The following is a 17,115-nucleotide window of genomic DNA, read 5'->3' as shown; positions in this document are numbered from 1 at the left end:
CATACTACACAGTAGTCTATTCCCTCTTTGTCAGGAGGTCAGTTGCATTCTTCACCATTGGTCCTCTGGAATCATGGATGCTCATGCTGTTGATCTGACTTCAAGTTTTTCAAAACTGTTGATTTCTAAAGTGTTGATTTGTAAGGGTGATACCATAAACAAATTAGGAGAGTATGGAATAGTTTACCTGTAAAATCTATGGATAATGGAAGAATTTTGGACTGAAGAAAATACAGAGAACATTAAAAAATGTAAAATATATAATTCTGGTTATATAAAATTTGTTTTTGTACCAACAAAACCAAAGCAACCAAAATTATAAGAAAAACAAAAAACTGGGGAATAATTTTGCAATAAGTAATTCTTATAAAGGTCTCATTTCTCAAATGTATAGAAAACTGAAATCAAATTTATGAAAATACACATATCAAATGATAAATTGTCAGAGATATGAATAGGCAGTTTTCAGACAAAGAAATCAAAGCTATCTATAGTTATACGAAAAAATGCTCTAAATCACTGTTGATTTACTCACAACTATCAGACTGGCTAATATGACTAAACGAGAAATCGATAAATGTTGGAGGGGTTGTGGGAAAACTTTGACACAAAATATAAAAAAAAGGAAAAGGGCCTTTTTGTTCAAAAAATATTTATAGCAGCTCTTTCTGTGGTGGCTAGGAATTGGAAATCAAAGGGATGCCCATTAATTGGGGAAATGGCTAAATAAGCTGTAGTATATGATTGTAAAGGAATACTATTGTACTATAAGAAATGATAAGCAGGATGATTTCAGAAAAACCTGGAAAAGAGTTACATGAACAGAACCAGGGAGCATTATATACAGTAACAGCAATATCATTTGGTAAAGAACTATGAATTACCTAACTATTCTCAGTAATACAATGATCCAAGACAATCCCAAAGGACTAATGATGAAGCATACTATCTGCCTCCAGAGAAAGAACTGATATTGTTTGAATACAGACTGAAGCATGCTATTTTTCAATTTTTTCTTTTATTCCAATCTTCTTGTGCAAAATAATAATTATGGAAATGTTTTACAAGACTACACATGTATAATCTATATTTGATTTCTTACCATCTAAGGCAGGGGGCAGAGAAGGCAGAGTATAAACAGCACTACCTTGTACCAGCAGAACTGTCATGTACTGATTCCCAGTTACTGTATACAGTCAAAGAGGTTAAGCTACTCCTGAGGCTATCTTTTACAAACAGGATAGCCATGACCACTAGCTGACTCACAAAAAAGGCACACCCATTAGAAGCCCACCATCCCTCCAAGGGTTTCAAGTAGTGAATGCTGCCTGAGTCCAGTTTTTCAGAAGCAAAACAACTTGTCATTGAATTTGGAAGAAAAAAAACTCACGAATGTGTAGCATGAATGCTTTTAAAATTTTAATATTTATGTTTTTAATTAATCATTTTAAGGAATCCTTTTGCTTGAATACTCACAACAATCCCCAACCAGATGAGAATGGGTTATGCACATAAAACAATTTTCAACCAAATAATTTAGGACAAAAGCCAAAAGGGCATTCATTTTTAGCAAAACTCTGAAATAATCTGTAGCTAATAGAATCATAGTTTTAGACAACTCAACAGGTGTTATTATTCTCATTTTATAGTTGATGAAATTTAAGGTCCAGAAGTAGGTTAGTTGGTGACTATACTGTTAGTCCAAAGGAATTGGATAGTCTTGGGTGATGTTTCAAAATTGCTGTGAGAAAATTGCAGTTTAATCTAGCATGTGCTATATAAACATGAGAATAAGCTAGGAGAAGCAACATGGTGTGAGGATATGGAGTGCTGCTAATTGAGGATAGGAATAGCTGCCTTCAAATCTTGCCTCTGACACTAGCTGTGTGAGTGAACTCTCTGTCCTCTAGATCTGTGAAAGGATATGACAGATCCGTGAATGAAACCAAAGGAGTATGTGATGCTTGCCACAGTAATATATGCCACAACTTATGCCATTACTGCTGACCTAACCTCGTACACATATGCTTTAACTCAGAGAAATGTTAGGGATGATTTTATACAAGTGTGATTACATTACAAAACCATTTGCTGCATTGTTGCTTTAAAGACTGAACTCCCCTAAAACATTTAAATTGCTTTTTACCTCTTTATAGCATCTTAGAAACTTTTATATATTGCAAGGCACACATGTAGAAAGTTGTGATAGCTAGGGAAGAAGTTGTGAAAAAGGTCTGAAAAGAAATCTGGGAGTCACCAGCACAGGGCAAATCAATAGCTGCAATATGACAGGTTAAAAAAACAAACAAACCCAAAACATAACTCCCCCCCCAGTATACACACACCAAAAAAACAAAAACCAAAGGGGTGACTAAATCTGGTTTGCATCAAGAAGAATATGCCATACAGAGGAGGGAAAGTGATGGCCTAACTGCCCTAGTCAGCCCACATCTCAACATAATGTGAAGTTCTATGTACCACCTTTTAGGGATATCTAGCATATATATAGTACTTTAAATTTTGCAGAACACTTGACATATGCTCTCATTTGATCCTCACAAGAACCCTGTGAAGGAAGCACTCTTTATGAACCCTTATTTTACAAAGGAGGGAATGAGGCTGAGATTCAAGTGATGTCCAGGATGACACAGCTAGGAAGTGTCTGAGGAAGGACTGGAATTCAGGTCTTCCTGACTATACTTGCAATACTCTAGCCACTGCACCATCTCACTGCCAAGCAGTTAGTTTGGGCAGTTCAGATCATGGTTCTACCACTTTCTACTATGTGACCTGGGACGGAAAAGGAGAACTAAGTGACTTTTACAGTACCTTCCAGCTCTAGATTCAACGACAGTTTGGAGAGTGTGTGGAGAAGACTGACTAGCATGGGAAAGGGCCTCGACACTGCACCACACAAGCAGCAGCTGAAGGAGCCGTCAATGAGCAGCCTGGAGTAAAGACCCTGGCTTGCGGGGAGAGCAGAACAGCTGCCTGCAAGTTTCTGAGGGGCTGTCAGACGTGGGAGAGACTCAGGTGATTCTCCTGAGCCCCAGAAGTTACAGGGAGCCCAGAACAAGGGAGGGGAAGAGTTACAGCCGAGGCGGCCAAAGGTCAAAGGGCAGTGGAGGCTTGTCCTCCCCGCCCCCACCCCCGCGGACCCGGCCGGGAGTGCGGAGGGTGGGGAGTGACGCGGCCCGCCCAGAAGCGCAGCCGGGCCGGCCTCGCTCCCAGAGATCCCCTTCCCCCCACCCCGGGCTGCGCCGGCGGGCGCTTACCTGAGCCCGCTCGGGGCCGACAAACTGAAGCGCCGGCTCGCCCCCGGGCAGGCGGCGCTCCCCAGCTTCTGCTCCCCGGGCTGACCCGGCCTCCCGGCTCCCGCTCGGGCTCCGGCGAGGAGGAGACAGCGCCGGGACGCAGCCCCGAACGACGCCGACGCGGCCAGCAAGAGCCTGACAGAGCCCAGAGCCGCCATGCCGCCCGAGTAACGAACCACGGGCGAGTGTGGCCGACCTCGGACCCCGCCTCCCGCTCCTCCTTCCCGGGCTGCCGAGGAGCCCAAGGGCGCAGGGCCGCCGCCGCGCCGCCGATTCCCGAGCGCGGCTACGCTTCGAACCGGCTGCCGCCAGGGCCCGGCACCGCCTGTTCGCGCTCACTTGCGGAAGGTGCGTGCGCTACTCGAGTAAGGCGTCCGCAACGCCCGCCCACTGCCCTTGGTCTATTGGGCAACGATGACGTAAAGGGCCCCGCGCCAGTTCGGCGCGTTCCTTCCTGTGTCCCTGAACTGGGTTTCTCTGTTTTCGCTGATCAAGGTTTCGCCTCTTGGTCATTATCGCCCTGTGGAGGCTTTATAGCCTGCGTTATTTTCTTTTCCTGAGTGGCGTGGGGCGGTTATCTTTGGGGTTTTTTTTTACGTATTCTTTAACGTATTGACAGATAGACCAGAGCTTTCCAATGCTGCCTGCTAACTTTAGAGACCTACTTTTCTCTTGGACAATCTGGGACCTTAGTGTTAGTATTATTTTATTTTATTCTAAACTTAAATACGTGCAAGCAAAAGAGCATTTCCTTTGTGGAACACAAAAGAGGATTATATAGGAAATGGTAAGTCTCCATTTCATGCTGCTTCCTTTTTGTTTTAAAATAACAGTAATAAAGTCAACACTCTTAAAGATCGGATATGAAGCCATAATTCCGTATGTGATGCCGCTTCCTTTTTCTTTTTCTCTAAAATTCATAATAACCTTCACTTTATTTAAAGCTGGAAGTAACCTTGGAGGTCAAGTCCAGTCCCCTTATACAGATGAAGAAAACAACCCCACAGAATTTAAATGACTTGAAATCAAAGATGAAGGGACCTTAAACCATCTGGTCTAGCCCTCACGTTTTATAGATGAGGAAACTGAGGCTCAGGGAGGTTAAATGACTCGGTCAAGATCAAACCAATAAAAAGTTAGCAGTGCTGGGATTTGAACTCGGGTACTTTGATTCCAAGTTCAGCATTCTTTTCATTGTGCCAGAAAAAAGACACATCTATAAAGGGAGAAAATAATCACCTCCATACACTAAAATTCCCCTTATTGCCCTCCTACTCCAACTCCTGCCAGGCCCAAACAAAACCTTGAAAAAGAATCAGAATTTGGACCTAGTGAGATAGTAATTTATACTTGAGGAAAGAAGCTTTCAGGAAATTCTGATGAGAGATAGGTCACATGTCTAGAGAATCTAAAAGCAAATAAATGGCATGGGGGATATGAAACACTATACAAATCCATACAAAATCTTATCTTATTTTGCTGATGAAAGGGGAAAAGCATCTATTATTTCAAAATTCATTCAACAAGGTTTCATTCAGGGTCTGCAGGAAAAGCTCTCTGATGAACTCAGATTTTAAACTGAACAGTATTTCCTACATCTGACCCTGCTTTACTATTCCCACTATCCCACAGTAGTTAAGATCCTTATTACCGCTCATCTGGTCTCTTGTAATAGCTCTCCTTACTAGTCTCCTTATTACCAGTTTCTCTCTCATACCCATGTTCAATCCATGCAGCTACCTGGATTAATCTTCCAAAGAATCAATCGATTAAAAAGTATTCCTCACTTATTGAATGCTAGCACTGTGCTAAATGCCAGGATACAAATAAAACAAAAAACAACCCCTCTCCTCAAGAAGTTCATGTTTATTGGTTATTCATATTCATTGTGCCCTTGGGCTCTTCAATAATATATATATATATATACTGCACAGAGACTCTGAAGCTGCTATCCCAACTCATACCAGGGCTAATAGGTCAGGTCCCCAGAAAAGGCAAGCTATATGTCCCCTGAAGGTTCTAGGGGTAACAGGAGAGTGTTTCTCTAGTACTGTCACTAGACTCATGTATTCTCCCCTATATCAATTACCAGTGATTATCACCCCAATATTATTTTGCCTATTTGAAATTTCCTTGATACCACTTATAACCAGTTAACATCGATTGTTTTTTACAAAAGAATATTTACTGATAAGATAAAGCAAGACCTAAAGTACAAAAACCTCCCAAAGTGGGAATGTACTCTCTTCTCTCACCACATTCTGAGGGGTGTAGGATCAAACTAATGCCCAAGACAGCGAGGAATAAGGAAGACCTAAGTTCAAATGTGACCTCAGACACAAGTAGTATGACCCTGGGAAAGTCACTTAACCCTGTCTGCCTCAGTTTCCTTATATGTAAAATGAGCTGGAGAAGGAAATGACAAATCACTCTAGTATCTTTGCCAAGAAAATCCCAAATGGGTTCACAAAGAATTGGATGTAACTGAATAACAGCAACAAAATTAACCCCTTCCCCCAACTACCACCACCAAATTCACTTCAGGGGATTTTTTAACCAATGAATGAATAGCTCCCTTGCTAATAGATCAGAGAGTTTATATATAATCTGAGAAGTAATAGAGATTCACAAGATTTTTTTTAGTGTGGAAGGGACACACAAATCAGAGCCAGCACAAACTAGCTTCCAAGAACCCATTGTTAAATTTTTAGGAGCAACATTTATATCTGAGAAATAAAAAAAAAACATAATCAGTATTTGATTTATTATTTCATTGACTGATTGACTTAAGTGGTAGAAAAAATGATAAAGATTAAATTTAAAAGTGTGTTGTGTGTACATTTTTTTTTCTGGATAGACAGTTGTCAAACATTGACTAGAACACCCCTGAGGAAGAGGAGGAAAGAGAGATAAATGATCAGACCCCACATTTTTGGAAGATAGATTTGGTGACTTTATGGAAGATGGATTGGAGTGGGGAAAGATCCAAGGCGGAGGGACCAGTTGGGAGGCTGTTGCAATAATCCATGAAAGAGATGATGAGAACCTGAACTAGGGTGGTGATTATATAAGTGAGAGGGAAGGGGAGATATTTGAGAGATGTTGTAGAGAAAGAAATGACAAGATTTGGCCAGTGATTGGCTACGTAGGGCAAGTGAAATTCAGGAGCTAACCTAGGTAACTGGAAGAATGGAGATTCTATCAGTAGTCATTAAGAAACTGAAAAGAGGAATAGATAATAGTGAAAATATAAGTTGTTAAATTTGAGATGTCTATAGGACATCCAGTTAAAATGTCCTGTAAGAAATTAGTGATGTAGGACTGGAGTTCAGAAGATTATAACAGGATAGATAGATAGATAGATAGATAGATAGATAGATAGATAGATAGATAGATAGATGTGGGGATCATCAACATAGAGATGAGGATGTGAAGAAATTGTTCAGTCATGCTTGATGGAACCAGCCATTGAATGGCCAAAGACTCTACTACACCCCTGGTGAACCTTGAAAAAGCAGGACATATTTTCTAGGGAGCAAACTTTGGTAGGTAACAGTTATTAAGAGTGTAACTTCTGGCAGCAGATCAAGCCAGCTGTGGAGGAAGAACTCAGCTCTTAAGAAGGACTTGCCCTTTGCCTTTACCCTTTATTAGATGGCAGTGGCAGGAAAGGACAGGGGAAGATTTTTTCATCATCCCTGAATTCTTGCAGCAGATATACTTGCCCAAAAGACAACACTGCATCCAACAGGGAACAGGCCTAGTAAGTCAAGGCACAAGACAGGAGGAGCTTTGTGAGTCAAGAGAAAGTTAGATCTAGTCATTAGTACTCAAACTACAGAGAAGGGAACAACATGAAGAAAGCATGAGGAGAAAGGACATCAGGGTCCTACAGTTCTAGAGGTGCCAGTTCCATGGGCCATGTGAGTTCCTTCTGTGTACACCTTTCTATTGGTGTACACTATGTAAGGACCCACTCTTCCCACTGATGCCATGTGAGCTTGTAAGAAAATGTGTCTCAGGTTTATGGGGGAAATTCTTTGGTACTATTATTCTTAGTATAAAGTCAGCAAATGATTTTGCTTTGAGATAATTGTGTCAAGTAGCCTTTAGAGGTAAGTGCATCAGTGTTAGCTCTTGAGCTGTAGTTTTAGAAGTATGGACCCCCAGAGTACCTTAAAACTGGGGTAGTCAACTCCCAGAAACCCAACCTGCAAATATAAGTTGGGAGGGAACTACCCAGATACTGTGCTACATAGACTTCATTCATTCATTCATTCATTCATTCATTCATTCCTTCATTCATGATCACTGTGATCTAGCCCAGACTAGCTTTTTTTGTTGGTGTTGTTGCTGTTTTTCACATATGACACTCCATGGTCCATGTCAGTGTCTTTGAACATTCCTAGAATGTATTCTTTCCTAATCTCTGCCCCTCAGGATTCTGTTTCCTTCAAGGCTCAGCTCGAGCACCACTTTCTAAATGAGGCCTTTCCTGATACTTCTACTTTCTTGATACATCTACTGCTTAACACTTCACTCCCCCACCATACCCCCAATTACCTTGTATTTTATAGAATCACAGAATTTGAATGTTGGATGTGATTTCAGTGGTTATCTTCCTCAATCTACACCCAGAAGAAATCCAAATTATAACACACCCAACAGGCATTTTTATTTCTGCTCAGACCTGGGATTTTGTCACTATAGGAAGTTTCTAGTGGGGGAACTTCCTCAAGCAAAGCAAATGAGCAACTTCCAGTCATTTCCTGCTGGCATTCTGTCTCTCATCACTGTGCCTCATCCCTCCTCAACCTTGTTTTGACCCTCATCCATACCTCCAACCCTCCGTCCCTTTGTTCTTTCCCTACTTTTTCTGGTTATTGCCCTTGCTCTGACTTCCCTCCCTTTTGAGCCTTGACCTATGGTGAACCAATTCAACAGGACACTGCTCTCCACTATCAAATCCCTTGCCTCCTCATCCTATCAGTGCCCATTCTTTGCAAACTTTAGCCCTGGATTACTCTCAGAGTCCACTGCTTCCATTCTTACTCACATTCTGTTCTAGAGGAACTCAAACAACTCTACCGACTGAGTGTGGCTATGTTTTCTAAATTCAGCTGGGCCCTCATTATGACAAAGAAATCTTTTTTCTTCATTCTTCATTCCTAATTAATTGTTTTTGTTTTGTTTAAGATTTCTTTTTTTTTGGGGGGGGGGAGAGGCAATCTGAGTTAAATGACTTGCCCATGGTCATACAGCTAGTAAGTATCAAGTACCTGAGGCCAGATTTGACTTCAGGTCCTCCTGATTCCAGGGCCAGTACTCTATCTACTGAGCTACCTAGCTGCTCCCTTATTAATTCTTTATTTCACTTCCCATAAAAGTTTTTCTAAATTTCTTTCTTCAAACTTCCCACACCTACTGCAATGTGAGTTGGCAAGGTCCTGCATTCTCCTCAAAATTTTTTGAGGTCACTAGCATTTGATGCTGTTCACCAACCTCTACTGGATACTGTCTCTCTGGGCTTTTATGAGAATATTCTCTCCTTCTTCTTCTACCTGTAAAACTATTCCCTCTCAGTCTCCTTTATTGGCTCATCCTCCAAGGCTCTGTCCTCTTTCATTTACTCTCCTCTCTATATTCTCCCTGACCCCTATCAGTTTTGATAGCATCACCTGATGACATATGTGTGTGCACATATACATACATGCACACATACATATATTCAGCCCCATTCTTTCTCCTGAGCTTTAATCCCAAATAACCAATTGCCTGTTAGATGGCCATTTCAATCTAGATGTCTGAGGAAACTTCTCAAATGCCACATTTCCCAAAAACCTTACCTATTTTCACCCTTCTCATAGCTAAGGGGTGCAGTGGATAGGGTATTTTGCATAGGGTCAGGAAGACCTGAGTTCCAAACCAGGTTCATACAATTACTAGTTCTGTGACCCTGGGCAAGTCACTTAATTTCTGTTTGTCTCAGTTTCTTCAACTGTAAAATAAGGAAAACAATAGTATCTACCTAACAAGGTAGTTATGAAGATCAAATGAGATAATATTTGCAAAGTGCATGGTGCCTGGCATAGAGAAGGTGCTTAAAAAATGCTTTTTTTCCTTCCCTCCCTCTTTTCCTTCATTCCTTCCTTTCTCTCTTCCGGTTTTTCCTATTTCTGTCAAAGTTACCACCCTTTTTCCAGTCTTCTAAGTTTGAAACTTTGGTGTTATCCTCAATGCCTCATGTTTCTTCACTCCACATATGCAATCAGTTGCCAAATCTTCCAATTTTTACTTTCACATCTCTCTCATCTAACCCCTGTTCTTAATTATATTGGTTCTACCCTCATTCAGATCTTTATCACCTCTGATAGAGATTATAACAGTGGTTCCCTAGTTGATCTCCCTTGCTCAAGTCTCTCCCCTCCCTCATCCATCCTCCACACTGCTATCAAAGCAATTTTTTTTAAGCACACATCTGACCATGTTACTCCCCTATTCAATTAACTAAAGTGCTCCCTTATTGCCACTAGTATAAAATATAAATTAATATAAAATAAAATATAAACTAATCTGTGCAGCTTTTAAATCCTTTCACAACCTGGCTCCAACTTATCTTTCCAGATTCATCACACAGCCAGCCAAACCAGCATTCTTTCAATTCTTCTCCAGTCTCCATGCCTTTACACTGGCTGGTCCCTATGCCTTAGAATGCATTTCCTCTTCACTTCCCTCTCATTGAATCCATCTTTTCCTTTAAGACATGACTCAAGTGTCACCTTTTATATGAAGCCTGATCCTTCTAGTTGCTATTGCCATCCTTCTCAAACTACCTTAGATTCAGTTATTTTTTATTTATGCCCTTTATATTTACATACCTGAATATATTAAATGCTTTTGTCTCTCCTACTTGAACATAGAATCCTTGAGCAAGGATTGTTTCATTACTTGAATTTCTGTCTTCAACACCTTATGCAGTGCCTTGTATGGAGTAGGTATTTAATAAATACCTTTGGATTTATTGATGACTTAAGCAAGGCTCTTGGCTGAGAGAAAGTGGAGAAAGTAGTCTTGGGTGACAAGAGGTTAAGTGACTTACTCAGGGCTACACAATCATCATATGTCACATGGGACTTGAACCCCTTTCTTCCTGACTCTCAGGGCCACATTTTTATTCACTAGGCCAGGTTGCCTCTACCCTGATAAGTGATCATGCAAAGTAATACACTTTACTATACATAGTTTTATGTTTTATGTATACTTATAAATTTGTATTCTCTCCTGATACTTATATGTACTTGTAAGCTCCTTTTGGCTGGGATTATTTTATTTTTGTCTTTGCATACCCACCATCCACATCTTTGGGGGGATAGGGTTGGGAGTGGTGAGAGAGGATCATATCTCCAATTTCAGTAGTATTGAGAACTCTTCTTTTGAGTAAACACCTTCTGCCAATTTAAATGCATTTGCCATGCATTTATAGTCTTAGAGAATTTCTTGAGGATGCTGAGAGATTACTTGACTTGCCCAGGGCCCCATTGGCCATATATGTCAAAGGCAAGACTTCAACATAGGCCTCCTTGTCTTTTTATCCACTATGGCAGGCTACCTGACACATGGTAGGTACTTCACGAATGTTTATTTATTGATAATACCTTTGGTACCCCAAGTCTTGGAATCTAGGATGGATTGGAGTCCATTTTGGAACAGGTTTTCTATTACTCCTGGCATCCCAAGGATCAGGAATCTGTGATGAGTGAGTTAGTAGCATTTACTGTGTATTAAACACTATGCTAAGACCTAGGGATACAAAAAAGATAAAATCATGGTCCTTGCCTTGGAAGAACTTGCCATCTAATGGGTCCAAATAACTATATATATACATTTATATATACATATGTATGTGTATGTGCATGTGTGTGTAAATGGAAGATAATTTCAGAAGAAGGGAAGCAAGGAGGTGCTGAAAGGGATGCCAAGAAAGTGCTCTTGCAAAGGGTGGGATTTCAGTGGAGTCTTGAAGGAGGCTGGGAGGCCAAGAGGTAGATGTAAGTTTAGTAGAGCATTCTAGGCATGGGGGGACAGCCAGGGAAGGGGTACAGAGAAGGGAGATGGAGCATCCTATGGAGGAAATGCAAGCAGTCCAATGTAGCTGGATCATAGGACCAGTGGAAGGGAAGAAATTATAAGACTGAAAAGGTGAGAAGACACTAGTCTATGAAGGATTTTACAAGACAAATGGAACACTTTATATTTGAAGTAATAGGGAACCATTGGAGGTTTGTTGGTTTTGTTTGTTTTTTATTAAGTGATATTACATGGTCAGACTTGGTCACTTTGGCAGTTGAGTGAAGGATTGATTGTAGTGGAGAGAGATTCGAGACATAGAAATCCATCAAGAAGCTATTGCAGTAGTCGAGGCATGAGGTGATTAGGGCTTGTTTGGAGCAAGAAAAATCAGAAATGCCTAGATAGCTGTTTGGAGGATATATATTATATTGTTAACAGATGGCAGAGGGAATAGAAATGACCCAAGTACAACTCTGCTTTTATGTTCTCCATCAACAAAAATCATATTTAAACTACTAAGAGGATTGCCAAGGTAGGATTGAAGCCCAAGAGAAGCAAGGAGAGAGTAAGAGAATTTTGGGCTTTTGTGTGTGAATTCAAGTCTCTAGGCCCAAACAATTTATAGCCCAGAAACAGACAGAAAGTAGTTTCAAGTGTAGCCTTAGAACCATTATCAATAATCTTTAGTAACTCATAGTGTAGAGAGACACAAGAATAGAGGGTATGGGCAAATGTTTTCCTAACATTTTAAAATAGGAGGAATGGGGAAGTAAATTTCAGTGTATGTAGGCTTCACTAGACTGCTTGAGGGGGTTCATGATACAAAAAAGGCCCCTGCTCAAAATAATGACAAAACAGCTCCCCCATTGCTGCCTGGGGATGCTCATGAGCATGGACACCGTATAAACTGAGAGGACTGGGCAAAATAGGTCTTTCTTCCCCCCAGAAAAACTTTAGCCCCTAACCATAGCCCCACAATATCTCCTCATGAGCCATGTCTGGTCATCCTACAACTACACAAGGGTCCTTTTGAAAGGAAGGCTTGCTTCAGAGAATAGATGGCGTGAAGACACTGCTTCTGGTAAGTGGTGTAGATAATCCTTACCAACCTCTACCTATGCCTCATTTCCTCATTCTACCATCTTGGGACTTATCTCTAAGGGGGAAAATTGGAGTCAGCATCTCAGAGTAATCACTACCATAATGTGCTTTTTCAAGCTCTTTGGCAGTGGAATAAACTATATTGTTTGAGTCCCTCTCTTCTCCCATGCTTTGCCCCATTTGGAGAGGAATAATAGTCAGTTTATGAGACTAAATATGGATATAAAAATTAATCTATTGGTGGCTTTTTGCCATCCTGAGGCTAGTGGGGTATTCCACTTCTGATCCTCTCAGCACCACCTGTGGGGATTTCCTAGCTCAGTAACCCCGTTATAAACCAAACTCTAATCTAGCCCCAGTTTGGCCATCTGTGCAGATTAGTTTCTTATTTTATTTTTGTTTCTGGTGTTTGTTTATTTGTTTTAAGATGCAAGACAAGAATGAAAGCTGTGCCAGCAACTGCCAGGGTGGTCCCAATTCAGTTGTTTATATCTTTTGAGATTTCTTATACTTGGTAGATTAACCTGCCAGTCCCCTGACTTGATAGAAGGCAGTATTTCCAAGTTAGGTGTGGGTAATTGTATCTTCTGTATTAATGCTGAAGAAAAGCAGTTTTTAAATATTCTGGCATGAGATTAGATTGTTTAATGCTAGCCAGAATCCCTATCCCCATGTAGAGCTAGATTTAGATTGATTAGTGTAAGGAGGTGGTTGCTAGCACAGGTTCACTCTTGATCTGGTCAGACTAGAGACACTAAGACAGCTTTGAAGGGGTTAATAATCTTACTTTATTCTAGTCTAGTCTTTTCAGGAGAGTTGCTGATAATGGGAACACAACACCTACAGCATTCCCCAATCAACCTTCTCGTAGGGGCCAATAAGAAGAGGGTGGCAAGTAACCCTGTATCTTTATGGGATCACAGGCACAGCTTGTACACTCCCCTAAATCCCCTCAAGCCTCAATGGGGGTCAGTGGAGGCAAACACAGATTCCCTCCAAGCCTTGATGGGCATCAGTCAAGGTACACACAGCATGTCAGCTTGTGCATTCAACCCTAAAATTCCCCCTAAGGTTCAGTGGGGGCCAGATGAGGCACACACAGCTTTTGTACATCCAACCCTAAGGTTCCCCATTCACTGACCAATGACCAACTATTTTATAGGGGCAACAAAGAAGGCATATTGCCAGAAATAGCCTCATTAACATCACCTCATCCTTGTATCTCATTGTGCAGTTACAGTGGATGTTTATAATTTAAGCACAAATGTTTATATTATTTATCATTATGTTATGCTGCACAAGCATGGTGGAGATATTTTGAACTATAATCATAAGAACTCATCTCTAATACCTGGGAACAAGAGAATTGTTATGGCTATGGATCTTGGGAAACTGAACCCTAAGAAATAATAATAAAAATCTACTTTACACATACTAAAATCCACATTACAATTAGTAGAGTTCTATCTTTATTGTCAGTAAGCCTTTATTAAGTGCCTTTATGTTCTGGGCACTGAACTAAAACACTGGGGGACACCTAGAAAATCAAAATCATAGTTCTTGTCCTCAAAATTCTTACATTCTAGTAGGGGAAACAATATACTCATGATTTTATCCACACAAAATATAATATATAGGGTCAATAGGAAGGAGAAGGCATGGTAGAGGAGTAGGGAGGGAAACAGAACAGGGAAAGACCTGCAACATGTGGAATTTGAGTTTTGTTTTGAGAAAGTAAAGATGAGGAGGGAGAGTGTTTCAGGAATGAGAGAGCCAGTTAAAAGAAGACTGAAGAGGCAGGAAGGAGTCAGGTTGTGAAAAGTCAGCTAAGGGGCACAGTGGATAGAGCTCTGGCCCTGGAGTCAAGAACACAGGATTTCAGTTTCTGCCTAGGATGCTTACTAGCTATGCGATTTAACCTCTGTTTGCCTCAGTTTCTTCATCTGTGAAACGGGGATAATAATAACACCTATCTACCAGGCTTCTTATGAGAACAAAATGAAATGATTTTTGTAAAGCACTTTGCAATCCTTAAAGTACTATATAAGTGCTAGCTCTTGTGAAAGTATTTAAAGACCAAGAAAGGATTTTCTATTTGATCCTGGAAGTAATAGAAATAGCTAGAGTTTACTGGCAGGGAGGGTTTAACATGGTCAGACCTGCACTTTAGGTAACATCAATTTGACACCTTAGTGAAGGAAGGACTAGAGTGGAGAAAGAATTGAGGCAGAAACAGGGATCAGCAAGCTGTTGGAATAGTGCAGGAGTGAGAACTGCACAGGGTGGCAACTTCCATGGATGTTGTTTGGGGCATTATTGATTGACTACAAATTTTCTGAGCCTTAAGATTCCTCATCTCTAAAAGGAAAACGAGAGTACCTGCTCCTTCTTGTCTCCCATGGATGCTGAGGATAATTACAATGATATCCTGTGATTCAGCATAAGCAGTGTGCTGTATAAATGACATGTTTGTGGGCTCTTCCTGCACTGGAGGCCTCTGTGGAGCATGGAGTTGACCTTAGGCTTTTGAAAGCTTTACCCACATAACAAGCCATAAAGGCTTCCAGAATGGTATTGAAGGCACTCTCCATATCAAAGGCCAACCTAGCTAAATTCAGAGATTTATCACCTTATAGATAGAGCTAGATACTAGGTGATGAATTATTTGAAGGAACAGCAGTTCATTAAAGCCTCTTCTCAGGAGTAGAAAGATTGACATCTGCATTGATAATATGAGAACTTAGGAGGGCAGAGAGTATGAGACAGTAGAAAGAGGATTGCTTCACAGAGTTGAAATACCTGCCTTTGGATCCTGCCTCTGATCCTTACTCTCTATGCAATCTTGGACAAATCACTTCAGTTCTCTGGGCATCAGTTTCCTCATCTCTAAAATGGAATCATTGAATTAGACAGCCCTTCTAGCTCTAAAGCTGCAAGCCTAGTTTACAGCTTCTATGATATGATTAATTCTTATAGAGTCAAATACTTTGTAGTCTCAGTGGTGAGTTCAAGTATGTCTTGGTCTCTGCATTTAAAAATTAATGCTTGGAGTTAATGCAAAAGATCTACTGTTGCAGTGGGCTTTGATTCTGTAGTACAAAATAACTTTGTATTTAGTTTGTGCATATTTTAGTTTACACAAATATGAAGGAAAAATTACTTTGTATTTCCTTTCCCCCTGTTTTTAAAAATTTACTAGAACTGTAAGCCCCTTGAGGGCAGTGACTGTTTCTTCTTTGTCTTTATGTCCCCAACACCTGGAACAACATCTTGCAGATAGGAGGTCAGCAGTCAAAGCTTAATGAATTGAATTGAGTTGAATTGAATCAATCTGTCAGTCATTTGACAAGTATAGATAAAGTTCCATTATAGCATGTAACATAGCAAGTATTACAAAATTATGACCATGTTGGGGTGTTTTATTTATAGTATTATGTCACTTTGTTCATTAGATTGTAAGCTCCTTGAGGGTGGGAATTGTCTTTTTCCTTATTTTGTATTCCCAGCACTTAGCATGGGGCACATTGTTTATAAATAATAACTTAATAAATGTTTATTGATTGATGATCAATAGAATCAAGAATTCACATACTCAATGCTGATGTATAATATGCACTAGCTCATAGTCCAATTCCTTAAGTGGCATCCATGATAGAAGTCACAGATAATAACATTCTTCATGATATTTTAGTTCTACCATCAAGTAATATTAGTCTCCCATAATTCCCCTGCCATCTTCACCAGAAAAATTCACACAAATTCCTAACCCATGATACAAAACAAAATAGGGCCTCATGCAAAAGGTATAAATTATTGTAAGAGAACAGAGGGGTCAGAATAAGAAGAGAAGCTTATTGAGATGAAATTCTACCTTGGGACAACTGGTTACCTGGGTGGAATTTGTTGGATAGGAGCCAACCTCAGTGTTTCAAGGACTGGGCCAAAAGATATTCAGCTAATATTGGCAGCTGGATTTGGATTGGTTTATGTTATAAAATTCCAGCATTCTTTGGACCATTTTGCTAAATATTATAACATTGTTCCTTCTTTTATAGGGAGAGTCAACTGCCAACTTGGAACAATGTGCATTTCTTAATTCTTTTGCCAGCTCCAGCAGGACTCTGCCAGTTGATGGTTGTGTTGAACTCAAAAGAAGCATGCAGTGTTGGAATGAAATATCTTTCTCTTTAATGATTTGTTCGTTGTGACCAAGGTCAAGTAAGTATCAGAGGAAATGCCTTTACTAAAATGCAATGGAATCTCCTCAGAAAATGGTCTTTGTGACCCTGAGGAAGATTGTTTCCTAATCAACATTTATTTAACATGTGCTAACTATTTTGGTAATGAAGGGTGTTTTGTTTTTATATAGTTCTCTCCTTCATTTGCGTTAATTTTTAAGTATAGTTAAGTCAAGATGTGTTCTTTTATAATAGCCTTGTTTCTGAAATTAACTTGCTGTTGTTACCTTGAACTGGCGACTTATGTTCTTGGACACTGATTTCCTTGTCTATAACATGAGGGTACTGGACTAAGTCCCTTCTTAGTCTCAAAGACGTTTTTAATTTAGCATGACCTTTGGTTTTACTCGTGACCTCACAGGGTTGTTATAAAAATAATGCTTCATAAAACC

At 40.2% G+C, this 17,115-nt stretch overlaps 1 long non-coding RNA gene across 2 annotated transcripts in view; it reads left to right on the top strand.

Moving 5' to 3' along the window:
* Positions 1-3,976: 3,976 nt before the first annotated feature.
* Positions 3,977-17,115, top strand: part of LOC138154831 (uncharacterized) — a 51,893-nt gene continuing 38,754 nt past the window's right edge. For both annotated transcript variants that reach the window (XR_011166687.1, XR_011166686.1), the window contains exons 1-2: positions 3,977-4,101; positions 16,541-16,703. This is a non-coding gene — a long non-coding RNA (uncharacterized lncRNA). The remainder of the gene's footprint in view (positions 4,102-16,540; positions 16,704-17,115) is intronic.

The sequence above is a fragment of the Petaurus breviceps genome, unplaced genomic scaffold (genome assembly GCF_028583685.1).
Source record: "Petaurus breviceps papuanus isolate PSGF00001 unplaced genomic scaffold, PetGlider_PUasm1.0 91133, whole genome shotgun sequence".
Lineage (NCBI taxonomy): Eukaryota > Metazoa > Chordata > Mammalia > Diprotodontia > Petauridae > Petaurus > Petaurus breviceps.
This window is presented reverse-complemented; position numbering and strand designations above follow the sequence as displayed.